Source organism: Scleropages formosus, chromosome 10 (assembly GCF_900964775.1).
Source record: "Scleropages formosus chromosome 10, fSclFor1.1, whole genome shotgun sequence".
Classification (NCBI taxonomy): domain Eukaryota; kingdom Metazoa; phylum Chordata; class Actinopteri; order Osteoglossiformes; family Osteoglossidae; genus Scleropages; species Scleropages formosus.
The window spans coordinates 21,983,400-21,996,957 of NC_041815.1; the positions used below are offsets into that span (position 1 = coordinate 21,983,400).

The window sequence follows — 13,558 nt, forward strand, 5'->3', positions numbered from 1 at the left end:
TCGTGTCATTAAAACACACATTGGACTCGAACTGAGAGTAAAACTCTTCTCGCAGACAGAACATAACACAAAGAACTTCTGCGACTAAGACCGGTTCAGAGTTTGTAGGCCTAGAACAACATCTGGAAGAGAAAAAGAGGATCTTAGACCTCCAACATGTAATTCACAGGTTGCTCTTTGCAGCAGCGGAACACGGGAAGGATGGAGGGAAACTCGAAGGCTGACGCACGCTGAAGCGCTCATCATTTGAGCCCCCTTCAAGAACTATGTCACGAAGGAAAAAACTAAATTAAATGAATGGGATATAAAGTTATGATGCTACTGGAGATACTGTAGATGTCAAACCTTCCATAGATTTTAAACACCAACAAGAAGTGTGTGAGTAACACACACCTGCAGCTGAACTCCACCTTGGTGTACAACTCCAAAGTTTTAATGAAAAGAACAGCTGTCAGTTGGCAAATAAATGTTAAAAGCTCTCATGTAAAACACAAAAGAGACGCACTGTCTAGGTCAGCTCAGAATTCAGGGGAAACCCTGAACAATTATTCATTTACATTTATTCACTTAGCAGATACTTTTGTCCAAAGTGACTTCCAATGAACTCTATGTAGCCCACACACATTATTCACCGTGGTGACTTACACTGCTAGATGCACTACTTACAATGGGTCACTCATCCATACATCAGTGGAACACACAGACTCTTTCTGTCACTCACACACTATGGGGGATGCTAAACAGCATGTGTTTGGACTGTGGGAGGAAACCAGAGCACCCAGAGCAAACCCATGCAAACATGGGAAGAACATGCAAACTCCACACAGACTGAGTGGGGACTGAACCCATGCCCTCTCGTACCACTGAGGCACTGTGAGACAGCAGTGCTACTCGCTGTGCCACCTGATTCCAGGAAATAATCATTTTAACATTAAAAGATGAGCATAATAGTCTCTTTGCAATCTAAAACTTACTTGGTGTCCGGAAGGCTGCTCTGTACAAGTAAATCTGAAAAGAAGGAATGTCTTATTGTGACGTTAATATAAAGAATTTTAAGTCAAAGGTTGAATTCAGATCAGTTTAACGTTATACAACTGACCACTGTGTGTGTGTGTGTGTGTGTGTGTGTGTGTGTGTGTGTGTGTGTGTGTGTGTGTGTGTGTGTGTGTGTGTGTGAGAGAGAGAGACTGACCACTTTACTTCTACTCCAGGCTACTTCATCACTTTGGGTGAAATGAATTGAGAGCGGCTGAGCAAACAAAGGGAACAAGGTAAACTACCCTATCGGCGTCGGCAAGCAGCGCACAGATTGAGCACCCTGACCTCCGACCCCTGCCGAGATAAGAATATCCAGCGGGTGGCCGTAGTCAAATATTTCACTTGGACTCCCTTCAAATCAGCTGCAGGCTGCAAAATATCCGTGAGTCTCGATCCAGCTGCTGACACGTGTGTCCGCAGCATCATGGTAAACCAGGTACACTGGGACCAAAATGAACAGGAAATGACCACACAGCATTCTGCCGATAGCTCAGGGAACACGTTCGCTGGAAAACATTCTGCAATTCCACTCATGCATTAAGGTTTTTACAGGTGCCTCACTGTATTTTCCTCCTCAGTTGATTTTTTTTCCCCCAAAAGTGACAGTTTTTACTAATTAATATAGGTGGACACTGAACTACAACCTAACCTCCTTGATCCAGAGAAAAACAGGCCCATCTTGAAACTCAAGGCAACAAGTGACAGGCACTGATTTCTAACCTGTGCAATGAAAGTAACATGACTGAGTAGATACAGAACCATATCCATAACTAAATGAACCATAACCACATTCCAGCCCAAAAGAAGATATGGTACATTAAGGCTTTCCACCAACCCCATACTGACCCCATACAAACACACTACAAAATCACTGGAGTGCTTTAACATCTCAAGTGATGAAACGGAAGCTAGCTGCAGGGCCATCTGCTGTCTGGAACATGACATCTATGTCTATGTTAGCATGAGGTAAGAGAGGGTGAACAGGGAGCCAACGGATCATTTTCCAGCTCCGGAGCTTTAGCGAGAATCTGAGCGACGGCACGTTGCGTACGATCCATGAGAACGCTGAGAAAACGAGAAGTACGGTACAGTGTTTAGAGAAGGGAGGTCACATCAGTCACATCCAAAGGGTGCAAGCAGGGCCAAGATTACGAGGACGGCGCAACCCAACCGTGGCATTTACCTTTACTTTCAACGGGACGGAGCGATTAAGACGGGTAAAGTTCAAAAGACGTGGACATTTCCGGAAGGCAGCTCTCGTGCAATTTTCGAACCCTTTGCACGGTTGATAGCACGTGCAATCTGGTGAAGAGTCAGCCAGCTTGCAGCTGTATTGCAGAAAGCTAGTGCGGCGTGTGCCTTTGGCACGGAGGCGATGGCGGAAGGGTCGCGCACTTCAGGAGGGAACGTAACGGTACGTTCAGCGCGCTTTGGGAATTCTACTCTGAGAGAGAGGATGGAAAAAGAAAAGCCTCGGCTGGTCATTGCCGCTGCCCTTCAAACACGCACCTGCCCTTCGTTCGGCTTTCCGGTGCAGCTCAGAGCACAAGAGTGCAGCCGGCGGTTGAGCGTCCAGCTCCGTGACATAGCGATTTATTTTTCTCCCCCCTCAGCGTGTGGGAACCTCAACATGTTGACAATGCGAAAAGCAACAGGAAGCTCATGTTCCGCACCACCACACGCATTTCTCATCCAGCAATCTGCACAAACTGCCGAGAAGGCATTCGACGCGACGCGCCTTCACGCGTCAAGCCGGGCGACGTACGGCCGGGCCGAGGGCGACGCGAACGCAGGTTGCGCGAGCGCGTTTCGATCCTTTCTCCCGGGTGGGGGAGGGGGGGGAGCGATCACCGGAGCGCTGTCGGCAATGAGGGCGCCGGGTTTCCCACGCCCGCGGCCCTCGAAGTGGAGTCGGCTTCCGTGAAGCCAGGAAGTTCGTACGAGACACATTTTCACTACTTCCCGTTTCACATTCGCGCTTGTGCCGCGTTGCAGACCCGTTCCTCCACAATCTCGCATCACCATCTTTAGCGGTACCGCAGCTGACGCTCCCATCCCAGGGCGGAAGACCACACATTCACAGAAGCATTAATTCATAAAGTTATGAGTGTATTATCAACAGCATTCTTACTGTATGGCAGCCTTTACAAAAAGATCTCGCTCTCTGCCAGAGAAAAAGCAAAAATTGTTCGGCTTTGTGGTCTAACTGTATCCGGTACTACCGGTGACAAGGTGAGCAACTGTAAAACCAGAAGCATCCGGAAAGGGCGACACAGCGGTGCAGCAGGCAGCTCTCCTGTCTCGCAGTATCCGGAGGGTGCCAGAGGATGTAGAGTCGAACCCATCTCGGCGCGCGCGGGGTTTCCTCCCAGAGCCCAAAGATGTGCGTTTAAGTGAATCGGTGACGGAGAGAGTTTTTTTTTTTTTTTTTAAACATTGCCTTCTTGAGGGACGGACAGACTACTTTCTGATAGAAGGGAAGATATGGTCCTGTCCTTCTACCCTGTCTGTCCCCTGTCAACATGGATCGTGTCTCACCCCTTAACAGCTGATGAAGCCACAACTGCAGCGATGCGCGAAGAGATGCTCTTCTCCCTCATAAGCCGCGCGCTTGCGCTCCGGAGCGGTGGGTTGGCCGGCGGGCCGGCAGGCAGGCAGCGCTCCCGCTGTAGTAACGCAGCCCACACACGCTCCCCCGTGCATCGCAAACGAGAACAAGCGGCCTGGAACGAGGCAGCAGCGCTACGCGTCGCGAGACGCCAGAAAAGTCTCCCGCCAAGCGCGATCCCTGTTCAAAGGCATCAAACATATGTAGCGGAGACGGAAGCACAAACTCCTTGACCAAATGCAACACGGGTTTCATTTCCAGAAAGTGAAATATATATTTTGTGCGTCTGTTTTTACCTCCTTTCAACAGGAATGTTGAAATTAATACTGAACGTTATTCGGGGGCGCAGTAGCGCAGCGGGTTTGACCGGGTCCTGCTCTCCGGCGGGTCTGGGGTCCGAGTCCTGCTTGGGGTGCCCTGTGATGGACTGGCGTCCCGCCCCGGGTGTGTCCGGGTTAGGCTCCGGTTCACCGCGACCCCACTCGGGACAAGCGGTTTCAGACAACGTGTGCGCGCATGTAATATTTTGACCAAGGCACCTTAAAGTGTCATCAACTTAGTAATCAACTCACGGTGATGTACCTTACTCAGGAAACGTGGTAATGGAATCATTAAGATGCTTTTAAACAACAGGGTAATCATATTGTGTCATTTAAGGGTAAAAACGTACATCAAGGATACTACAGCAGGGAAGGGGACAGTCCTGATCGCGACACGACCTGCTGTCATTTCCCACTCTTCCTAGACGGTCTTTCGAAGAGGATTCGGCTGCTGGTTCTGGTAGCGGACATCAAGGAGGACGTACGGTACATCCGCGCTGCAGGTCCTCGAAGGCGCCGGAACGGGGTCCGAGCGTGTAAAACGCAGCCTTCGAAGCCAGGATCGGGACACGTTTCAGTCCAATTAGCAGCACGGTCAGTTTTCCTCCACCACCACCCGCTTCCTGGAAAATTACATTTTTTATTGCGTGTCTACTCTATATGTTTAGACCGGGTCACGTAGACTCAGGCTACATGTCAGTGTGGATTGCTGAGTATTGCCAATCGCACACATTTTCCTTCGTGGAAAAGCACCCATGGGTTCACCGCGGAGGACGGGTGAAGTAGGCGCAGATGTACCGGATATAGATGCGCAAGCGTTCCGTCCTACCGCACTCTTCCACCGTCTCTCGAACGCTCCCATAACCGCCGTCCCACAGGAGGCAAGTTCAGAATACTGCTGTGACAAAAAAAAAAAAAAAAAAAAAAAAAAAAAAAAACTCATCCATCTTTAATAATAATGTGCAGCATTTGCATTCTGGATGTGACCAAAGAAGAGAGGGGAGGAGAGAAAAAAAAAAGTCCCGTGCGAGATCTGTCGACGCTTTTGAGCCGAGTGTGTTTAAACAGACTGGGGGTGCGGTGGCGCAGTGGGTTGGACCGCAGTCCTGCGGGTCTGGGGTTCGAGTCCCGCTTGGGGTACCTTGCGACGGACTGGCGTCCCGTCCTGGGTGTGTCCCCTTCCCCCTCAGGCCTTACGCCCTGTGTTGCCGGGTAGGCTCCGGTTCCCCGTGACCCCGTACGGGACAAGCGGTTCTGAAAATGTGTGTGTGTGTGTGTGTGTGTGTTTAAACAGCTTTCTTTTTCAAAAACTTGGACGTTTTTATGCGGCAGCCTAGATACCCGAGAACAAAAGAGTAATAAACCTTAAACATTAACATAACATCTGTCCCTGCAACACAGCTGAATGCTGGGTATATATTATATCACACACACATTCATATATACGCACACACTATGTGTGTGTATAGAACAGATAAATCACCTAAAGAAAGAAAAAAAAAAAAAAAAAAAAAAAACACTATACATACATGCATATATAATTTTTAGGTGATTTATCCATTTTACTTTCAGCAAAAATAAAATTTGCAGAAGTCAGCACAGCAAGCACTAGGTCAGCGTTTTCTACAACGTGGATAAATCTGACAAACGTCGGCCCTAAATATAATTAAATGCAGACGCTCTCAGAAAGGATGTTATTTAAAGTGAGAAAACGGAGACTAAAAATAGCTGAACAAACGATGCTTTAAGCAGTTACCCACTGGAGTTTGTGTAAAGATGCAGATGGTTACTCTGATGGTGTAACCCCCCCCACACGTTACACCTGGACCCAAGCACTCATACCGGCAATGGGGGGGAAGGCGAGAGAAGTGCAGAGAAGCAATACGCCTCCTGCTATCACACTTGACCTAAATACGGAAAGGGATGCTGGTAAACATCGCAGAGGCTGCAGACAAAACCAGACACCACTTCAACACTTTACTGGCTTAAAGGAGAAAGAGAAAGAAAAGCATAAGAGTAAAACGGAGATGCACTGAAATTAATGAATCTACGTTAATTTTGGAGCAACGCGGCCACCGAAGGTACACGGGCGTACGATACGTTCCGTTACGAACGTACAGCAGCGACATGATTAAAGTACCAGAGCTGTCACTTGCGGGGTCTGCCGTTCACCTCTCCTTGTTGTCCACACGTAGCTGCCGTGACGGCGATCGCTCCACTCAACGACCTCCCTGCTTTCGGAGGAAATTACGGTTACTGTTCTGTAATGGGCTCTCGGCCCAACGCGCAGTTGACATAATCGCCACATTTTCGTGATGACGAGTCGCAGTCCAACAATGTGTGCTCCCCCCCGCCTTAAAGTCACTGGGCGATGCCTCGGATGTCAGCAATCAGGCCTGGAAGTGATGAAATTCGAGATTTAGTTAGTGTTGGCTGGTTGGAGAACTTGGCCAGGTTTATTATAGTCATAAATGGGGAACGTTGGAATTTTAAGGATCTGAAATCAGCATATTTTGATGGACCAGTGTTAGTCAGAAAAAGGGAAATTGAAAGATGGGCACTTAGTTTGCTAAAGACCACTATACAGAGAATGAATACCAAAAATACCAAATTTTCTTATATATGCAGACACAGGACATTTTGAGTCCCTTAATGTGTGTTTACTGTATACTGCTGCCAGGTACACAACAAATACACTAGTAAAAACTATAGCTGTAATTACACATCATCTGAACCGCTTGTCCCATACGGGGTGGTGGGGAGCCGGAGCCTAACCCAGCAACACAGGGCATAAGGCTGGAGGGGGACACACCCAGGATGGGACGCCAGTCTCTCGCAAGGCACCCCAAGCAGGACTCGAACCCCAGACCCACCGGAGAGCACGACCCAGTCCAACCCGCTGTGCTACCATGCCCCCCACTCCAATTACAGTTATGCAATTACAATAACAGTCATAAGCTCTCCACTAGTAAAAGTAGATTCCACCAGTACAGGTAGCAAAGTTCATTGACAAATGTAAGGGGGGAGGAGACACACACTGATGTGTGAAACAGTCTATTTAAAAAGACATAAATGGTAGACATTCACTTATAGGCTTACAGTTCACATTATTTGCTTTCTAAAAATCATACATATTTAATAAAATCAGTAATTGGATATTTATGCCTAATTACAACAACACTAAACAGTAACCCGGAGCCGCTTTGAACGAAGCTCACCGCATTAACATAATTCTGGGCTGATGCTGCATTTCATGCATTCAATATTATGTTCACATAACGGGACGCTGATCACTCATTAACCTAGTTAAAGATCGTGAATTGCTGGGATTACCATGCCGCTAAATACAGCCCCAGATCTGGGACAGGAGCTCAGCAGTGGTGGAACCTGGAGATCTGGGACTGGTGGGTGGCATGAACAGGAGAAGCTTGTACAGTGACTCTGCACAGAACCATAGATCTAAATCCAGAAGGAAAAAAATTTGGGGGAGGGGGGAAAAAAAAAAAAAAAAAAAAAAAAACTGGAGGTGACTGGATATGAGCAACTTTGCAAGGCACTCCGGGGGGTCATCCGCAAGCTTAAAATCGCACGCCTCTTTGATGAGTCAGACTTGTTCCTCGATGCGAATCACCATCTACTGTATATTTCATCTGCAGCTTTGTGCGCCTTTCTGCACCGTAAGAACCCCCAGAGGTGCCTGGAACAAAGATGCAGACGTGGAACGCAAGGCTGTGGAATGCAGAATGTTTGACGAGACATAAATAGAACACTGGATGGATTATACCTTGGTAGAAAATTACCCAGAATTCCTGAGCCTGCAACACCTCTTATCCATTTACTGCTCTGAAGGCCAGTAAAAATGTCAGGTCAAGCATGGCAATGTGATGGAAATTCTGTACTTCCATGGTGCGCGTGTGTGTGTATGTGTGGCTTAATGGGTCCCATGTCCAATGCTGCAACAACTCAGGAGGAAAAGTGAAATCACTGCTATTTACATTGTCGTAGAAGCTGTTCAACAGATGCAAGAAAAGCCAGAGCTTCCGATCTACATTTTGCACCATTAAGGACTAGATAAAAGTGAGATACCAGCATTGTTCCCTCACATCATGAGCACCATTATTTAGATCCATCCTTTTTTTTTTTTTTATCTTATCTAAAGCAGCATGTGTGCCAGTGGTTGAAGATATGGCTGTGCAGCCCTAAGGTTGCAAGTTCAAATGCCATAAAGAGCCTTGATGGAGGTCCTTGACCTCACTTCCTCTGATAAATAAAGAAGGAAACAGCATATCGGTTTTCCACTACCTGTTCCACAGATACACACCCCAGCAGCCTCCTCCAAGACTAGGTCACTGGGTCATCCATAGCACGGAAAGCTCATCGCCGCCTGACCCACGCCTGATGTCCGGCCGCAAAACTGATCCATTTAAGAATGCTAAAATTTTAATTCATCGCACACCATAGCACATACCCACAAACAAACAAGAGTAACCACAGCTTTAAGTGGCTTTACCAATTTCATCAACGGACGGCTCAATTTGGCTGAAGTGTAAAATAAACATATTAGTAACTTTTTTGCTTATTTGGTTTCCGGAAAAGTCATAAATGTAATAAAACCAAGAGCTGTGCCAAAACATCAAGCGTTTCCATTTTTACCACAATACATGGCTGACACAAGATACCATCTTGTTTGAATTACATTTGAAGAGTGAAGCCTGGTGTTCTTTTTTTCCCCTCCTCGAGAGCACACTTGCGGTAGGCCTGCGTTATTCTCACAGTGACATCTCTGACCGACTGATCTTTTAAGTCCGAGCAGAACATTCCTCAGACCATCCTTGACGTCAGTCCATTTCCTCCCAGCAAGACAGTGCCCTGGTGAACCATGATGTAACTCTAATGCTCCATCTTCAGCGAAGACATTTCTTCACCAGTCCGGTCCTGAGATTCTTACCCTTTGCAATGGATTGTCTGCTTGCATCTAGTTTTGTGCTACAACTGCTGCTACTTGCTGCACGCGTCTGCTTTAGCGCGATCTAATGTCCGGCTCTCGGAGCCAACCTGTTGGGAAAGGCTTTACACAAATATGAATGAAAATGACCTGCTCAACTGAAAATGAGTTGTCCAATGAGAATCCAAGAAGTCCTGCCGTTAATCTCGTTTCCAGGGCAATTAATTTAAACTGTTCAGTAAAACAAAGAGCGCAAGAGCATCAGCTAAGCAACAAAATCGTTACGCACATGAAAGTCATACAAGTTGTGTACATAGAGGTATGAACCATGCACGCTCCTATTAACCACGTGTTCACACAAAGTTCTTGGTGGAGTCTGCCAACTGTTGAGTTCGGTCTGACATCCGCTCCAGGCAACGGGGGGGGTTAGGTTTTAAGGAGCAGGACTTAGGTCCCCCTGCGGAGAGCAGCCCACCTGTTACAACTGCTACGGGAACTCACATGGCCGAGCTGCGTGCGACAACCGAGCGTCCCGCGACAGCTGGGAGGGCGGTTCATGTACACAAACCACAACAGTGAATTCACAGATCACCCCCACGTGCCCCTGTCCCTAGACACCCTGCAGATGCAAAGCTATCAGCTACACCCATTTCAACACCCCCTGACACCATGCCCCCCCACCCAAAAAAAAAAAAAAAAACACTTTAGATTGTTACACATTTACTCGTTTACCTCATGCTTTTCTCCAAAACAACTTATAAAATAAAGCCACTGATGATTGTTTCAAGGGTTCAACAGCTAGAGATGGGGATCGAACCTGTGACCGGCACCGGCTCTAATCACTACCAGCTGCCCCGCAATTTCTTTTCTTTCATTTCCCCCCCCCCATTTAGCTGACTTACAGTGTTAAGCTACTTTACAACTATTTACTAATTTCACTGGAGCAATTTTAGGGTAAGTCCCTTGCTCAAGGGTACTACGGCCAGAGGTGAGATTCGAACCTGCAACCTTTGGGTCCCTTCAGCACTCAGCATAATGACCTGGCAACAGAGTTTCATTTTCTTCTGTACAACTGTAACCCATGTACTGTACCTGACGGATCAGACCTTCGACTTCAATCTATTCCAGCAGAAAATATTAGTTAAATATAGAATATTTAGAAGCAGGGACACACTGCCAAAATAAGCACCATCGGCCCTAAAAGAAGAAAGGAAAAGTGTGTGTTTGACAATCCGTCTTAGAAGAACACTCTCACTCTGGAGTTAAGATATACTCCATTCGACACAAATTCCAGGAGTATTCCAAGAGACGAGTGACCTTAGACTGCAGTCTTTCATACTGAACGGAATGTTACTTTGTGACAATTTGTCGCCGCCGCGCAGCCCTCAATTCATTGAGCCCCCTGCCTGCCTGCCTGCCTGCCTGCCTGCCTGCCTGCTGCTGCGCCCGAGGGGTCGCGCTCATCTCTCCCCCCCCCAGCAGCGAGAGATCACATGCATGGGAAAGAATTAAGAAAGTCCACACGTCACTCCTTGGCAAAACTTAGAGCAAAAAGAGCTAAACTAATTCTAGAATAAGCGGAGTTCTGGGCAGTAACTAGTAACTGTAACCTCGCGAATCATGATCGTGCAGCTCCCACTTATTATTTCGCAGGGTCTCAGCAGGGAAAACCACTGGTTGAACGGGCTCACAGCAGAGTCAGTGAGCGCTGGTCAATGCGTGAGCTCCCCCGGCGCGTCCTCCGCTCGCCCCCCCATCCATCAATCAATCAATCAATCAATCCAATCGCCCTCCGCGGCAGCTGTCAATACGCGGGATCACACTCCGCTGGAAAATATCGACGATTATTATTCTGCACCGAACCACTTTCCTTACCTCTCCGGGCGTCCGATGTCGCTCAGCGCGCACCCAAACACATCGCCTTTCTTTTCCCCCACTTGAACCCTCTTCAGTTTCTATTTCTCTGACAGCGGTTCACGCGCCGGCGCGAGGCAGACGGGTTGATTTAAATCGCGGAAGACAAAAAAAAAAAAAAAAACCCGTGCTATCAGTATCACTTTGGTTTGAGGGGGGAAACACATGTACAACCGCGTCGATATTACTACGCGGAATTGGTGCAAATACGGCAGCCACAACACAGCATTTTCAACTAGAAGCCTGACGTTGCGTCACGCAAAAATTATATACTTTTCGCCACAAGTTGACAAAACGTCTGTCACACCGCTTCGCCCTCATTTATTATGCATGATTAGTTGGAATGATGCGGAAACGCAACAATCAGAGAGCTCGCACAAGTCGCAGGGCCCGCCCCCCTTCGGTAGCTGACCAATAGGCGCCGGCCGGGGGCGGGGCCGAGAAGTCCCGTTACGTCGGGTCCATGCAATCAGTGTTTGGGCCGGAGAGCCGGAGAGAGCAGACCACTGGCGGGCGACCTATCAATAGAGAGAGGGCGACTGGGAAGGAGCAGTTCCAGATCCTGGGCCCTTAACCGTTTCTTTACTGAAATACACAAGCTTACTCACTCGCTCAAGTGTAAGAGGTGAAAATCATCTTTTTCACTTAACCTGAAGCAGCAAAGCAATAAGGCAGCATGCAGTCCATGCTTTCATTGTGCTCATATAGCTCAAACCTCTTGTGTTATAATCATGATGATAATAGTGTATAAACCCGAGAACATTTAAGGATGCTGTCAAGCAATTGGAAAAGGTGCTTGGAAAGATGCCACTACGGTACACAAATAATTGAGGTGCAGGTCTAAGTTGCCACAGGAATAATTAATTTAATGAGTGTTGACACATCTTACTTTCCAGGGTGAGTCCTCCAGCTGAGTCGATACACTAAATGATAACGTAGGTGGGATACTGCCAACAAGCTACACGCCAAGGTTATCATCGCAGTGCTATTATCCTCACGCTTTTTTCAGTTAACTTTGTTTCATTAACCAATTTACGACATGAGAATAGACACACCTGCCGCTTTTTTCCACACGTCTGCGACTGAAATGTGTTGCAAATGGTCTACTGTCAACTTTTAATTTTCCCACAAGGCTCTCTTTTCCCTTCAGAACTCTTGAATAATATTTTCAGTGTTTTGTTGTGGGCTAGTGCAGGGGTGCGGTGGTGCAGTGGGTCGGACCACAGTCCTGCTCTCCAGTGGGTCTGGGGTTCGAGTCCCGCTTGGGGTGCCTTGTGACGGACTGGCGTCCCGTCCTGGGTGTGTCCCCTCCCCCTCCGGCCTTACGCCCTGTGTTACCGGGTAGGCTCTGGTTCTCCGCGACCCCGTATGGGACAAGCGGTTCTGAAAATGTGTGTGTGTTGTGGGCTAACAACTATAGTACAATGAGACATTTATGCTTACGTTTATTCATTTAACACTTTTTTTCCAAAGCGATTTACATAATTGGTGTAAATCAGAATTTAAAAAAGAAAAGAACGTTTTCAAAACACGGGACGCGTGGTGCCGCAGCGGGCTTGATCGGGTCCTGCTCGCTGGCGGGTCTGGGGTTCGAGTCCCGCTTGGGGTGCCTTGTGACGGACTGGCGTCCCGTCCTGGGTGCGTCCCCTCCCGCTCCAGCCTTGCGCCCTGCGTTGCCGGGTTAGACTCCAGCTCTCCGCGACCCCATATGGGACAAGCGGTTTCAGACAATGTGTGCGTGCGCTTTCAAAACTACGCTTCCTGCGTCGTCATGTAAAACGGTCAGTCAGCCTCGTGTCTTCGCAAAGAGCTCAAAATTGGCAGAATTTCCACTGGATCAGGAAGGACCGGTCAAATAAACACTGGTTTGCATTTGGTCTAAACATATACGTAATGTCATTTTTGTTTTTAATACATTTGTTGCACGTTGCCATCGTCCCGAAGGACTCCAAAGAGCAGCTTTTGTGACAGGGGGCTTCTGTAAAGGCCACCACCACCAGTATGACTGTCAGGCTTAAGCTCGGTCATTTTGCTGCCTCTGTGTTGACCTCTCACCAAGGGGAAAGTGATTCTTTCCAACCTGAAAACCCTGAATGACCTCAGTGGGACAAAAATTCAGTACATGTCTGTATAAAGTATATAAGCAGTTAAGTACATAAACAGTTTTCTTGGAATTATGCACACGTGTTTGAGAAAAAATATGGGCTGAGATTATGAATTATCACTAAAATCGACAATATTGTTCCATAAAATAAGAAGACAAGAAAAATCTTAATTTGTGAATAATTTCTTAAAAGAAAGGCCCAGCAATCTCACACTGGGCTCAGAAAAGCATATTTATTGGTTTAAACTTCTGTAGCTGTGAGTCATGCATTAGATTCCAAAAACATGAAGCTTCTAAAAATATAAAATATAAATAAATAATAATGGCCTCATTTTTCAGTCACAAAGTATTAGGCTCACGTTTGCTGTGTTTGTTTGTCCCTGGAATGGTTAGACCGCTGGGCATTCATGTGACCGGCCGCCTTCCTGCCGTGGCAGTCGCCCAGCAGACAGCCGCACAGAGAGCCTTCCGGAACTTGGCTCTGCCATCACAGTGACACCCAGATGGCTGTGTTTTACAAAGAGGAAATAAGGACAGAGGAAAAAAGGGACTATTTTTTTTCACGGAATCGGAAACATGATTTCACAGCTTATTCTGCGAGTTTGGCAATCGCGCTTTTGTGTTTGGCC

At 47.4% G+C, this 13,558-nt stretch overlaps 1 protein-coding gene across 9 annotated transcripts in view; it reads right to left on the minus strand.

Moving 5' to 3' along the window:
• gramd1bb (GRAM domain containing 1Bb) overlaps window positions 1–13,558 on the minus strand; it is a 115,147-nt gene that overhangs the window by 75,723 nt on the left and 25,866 nt on the right. The window contains exon 1 of one of the 9 annotated variants that reach the window (XM_018748716.2): window positions 10,787–11,094. The exons of 6 other annotated variants lie outside the window; for them this stretch is intronic. The gene's annotated coding sequence lies outside the window, so the exon portion shown is untranslated. Of the gene's footprint in view, window positions 1–10,786; window positions 11,095–13,558 lie in introns of those variants that run through there. 2 more of the 9 variants (XM_018748720.2, XM_018748721.2) reach the window with 2 other exon arrangements.